Source organism: Lolium rigidum, chromosome 5 (assembly GCF_022539505.1).
Source record: "Lolium rigidum isolate FL_2022 chromosome 5, APGP_CSIRO_Lrig_0.1, whole genome shotgun sequence".
Taxonomy (NCBI): Eukaryota; Viridiplantae; Streptophyta; class Magnoliopsida; order Poales; family Poaceae; genus Lolium; species Lolium rigidum.
The window spans coordinates 17,956,213-17,958,838 of NC_061512.1; the positions used below are offsets into that span (position 1 = coordinate 17,956,213).

The 2,626-nt window shown below is 49.9% G+C and overlaps 1 pseudogene; it reads right to left on the bottom strand.

Annotated features, from left to right (window-relative positions):
- Window positions 1-820: 820 nt before the first annotated feature.
- LOC124655004 lies at window positions 821-2,371 on the bottom strand (annotated as a pseudogene).
- Window positions 2,372-2,626: the final 255 nt, after the last annotated feature.

Sequence of the window (2,626 nt, forward strand, 5' to 3'; positions counted from 1 at the left end):
CACACATGTATTAACGTTTCCGGTTAATACAATTTTAGCATGAAAAATAAACATCTGTTATAAACATGGAATAAGATAATAACCACTTTATTATTACCTCTCAGGTATATTCCCTTCAAAGAGAAACTGGAATGGAACTCTGACAGTGATGAATATTTAAACATGGTTAACCATTGTTATTTAGAAGATAAAATAAATCAATAGTTAAAGGGATTGGAATGTAACTCCAACAGTCATAATGTTGTTAAGGATGATGATATATATATGGTTGAAGAGTGCCACTTGGGTGAAGAGTATTACGATAATTTACATCATGAAGACATCGAGATACTTGGATTTCACCCATATAAACATGTTGACTTCTTGAGTGCATCGGAGCATCTTGGACCAGCATATCATTTGAATGGCTCGAAGATTGAAAGCTTAGGATGGAGAAACGCAGTGGCTTGATCGATCGATCGGTTTTCAGCTCTTTTGAGTTTTGATGATGAGTCACGTCGCTGCTGGAGCCATGCTGGCAAGCGCGAGTAATCAAAGTTTCGCCTAATCACATGCAGTAACCCGCTTGCCCCCACAAGAGGATTACCTTTTCAACCTTTGCGTCCTTATTGACAACTCGTGAGTATTGCAAGATGCACACAATAATATGTTCATACAAATAAGACCCTGTACATTGAGGCCGTACAATTTACAACATACCACAATAATGTACATCACACGCAGTCCAATCATCTTCTTCTAACATTACATCTTCACACCATGATTATTTATGTGCTTTTAAAGTTTAAACGAGCACACAATGAGGCTCACTGTCCTTGTATTACTTATCAACTTGCTTCATGTCTCCAACGGCCTCGCACTTCCCTTTGTCTTTCTCCTTGGCTTTGTTCACCTCTCCCTCCTCTTTCTCCTTAGCAATCTTGGCTTCAACCTCCTCTTCCTCCTTCGCCTTGGTGGCCGTCACGTCCTCCTTAGCTTTCTTGAGCGCCTCGATGAGGCCTAGAAAGCACTCAGTAGGGTCCCTCTTCTTCTTGTTTGACATAGGCATCAGGTTCTCTGCCACGTCTGCAGGTGACATGTCAGTCTCCTCGAGCAATTGGTGGATCTCGCCAAACATCTCGTGCTCAACAACGACATCCAGGTAATTCTTGGCGAGGACCTTGAAGCCCCCGAAGCGGCAGTAGGACATCTCGATGTGCTTGTCCATCCTGCCCCGCCGGATCAGCGCGGGGTCCAGCTTCTCCTTGTGGTTGGTCGTGAAGATGATGATCCGCTCGCCGCCGCAAGATGACCATAGCCCATCGATGAAGTTGAGCAGGCCCGATAGGGTCACCTTTGTCGCTTCATCCTTCTCCGGTTCCCCGGGAAGCTTGGGTTTTTCGTCATCAGCTTCCTTGTCAGCGGAGTATTTCTTTGCCTTAGTGCGCTTCCCTGTGAGGTCGATGGAGCAGTCGATGTCCTCTATGACAATGATGGACTTGCCTGTCGTCTCGATGAAGAGCTTGCGCAGCTCGGTGTTGTTCTTGACCGCCGTGAGCTCGAGGTCGTAGACGTCGTAGTCAAGGTAATTGGCCATGGCGGCAATCATAGTGGACTTGCCGGTGCCAGGAGGCCCGTACAGGAGGTACCCACGCTTCCATGCCTTTCCGACCTTCCCATAGTACTCCTTGCTCTCCTTGAACGCCTTGAGGTCGTCGATGATGGCCTCCTTATGCTCGGGTTCCATGGCGAGGGTGTCGAACGTTGCTGGGTGCTCGAACGGGACATTGCTCCAGACGCTCTTTGAATTGTAAGGGTTCCATCTGCTGCTGGCATTGTTCGTGAAGAGGCGGCGCTAGCGGTTCTTGACGGTGACGGCGCGGCCCTCGCCGAGGACGAAAGGCAGGTAGCTGTTGACGACGAGGTCGCGGTGGCGCCTGTGGAAGACAACCCGGTAGAAGCGGCTCTCATCCTGGCCGGGGTACAGGTTGATGAGGCTGCGCGCATTCGACTGCTTCTTGGAGGCGGACCACCACAGCGTAGTGCCGGAGAACTCATCGGTAATCTCCTCGTAGTCGTCGACGGAGACCTGGAGGTTATTGCTGTCCTTGCCAAGCTCGGCCTTGAGCTTGCGCGCTCGGCGGGCACATGCGTCGCTGAGGTAGGCCTCGACGGTGAGGAAGAATTCGCTGCGCTGGAATCGCTCGATACCCTGCTCGGAGATGGTGATTTGGAGGTAGGGACTGAAGTAGGATGCGAGCTTGGTCGCTGAGGTCGTGAGGTAGTGGCGGAGTGCGGCCGGGATGTGGTCCTGCACCTTCGTCCACAGGAAGATGACGCTCCCCACACCCGTCCACAACCCCAACCACCTCTCCACCGTCATGGCCGACATGGCTCGACTCTTGGTGATTTTATCTTAGAATCAATCTTGATACAATGGCTCTACTCGGACGCACGCTGCTTGTGGTGTGAGTGAGTGAACGTGTATTTATAGCGCTGGAGATTTGTGTTGTGGTGAATTTTTTATGTTGACCTGGAAGCACGGTAGTCGTCTTCATCGTTGGAGCAGGTGAGTCTCGGCGTATCGGTGTTGAAACTTTGAACCCTCCGTGGAAATGGGATTACTTTTACTTCATATGGATGCAAT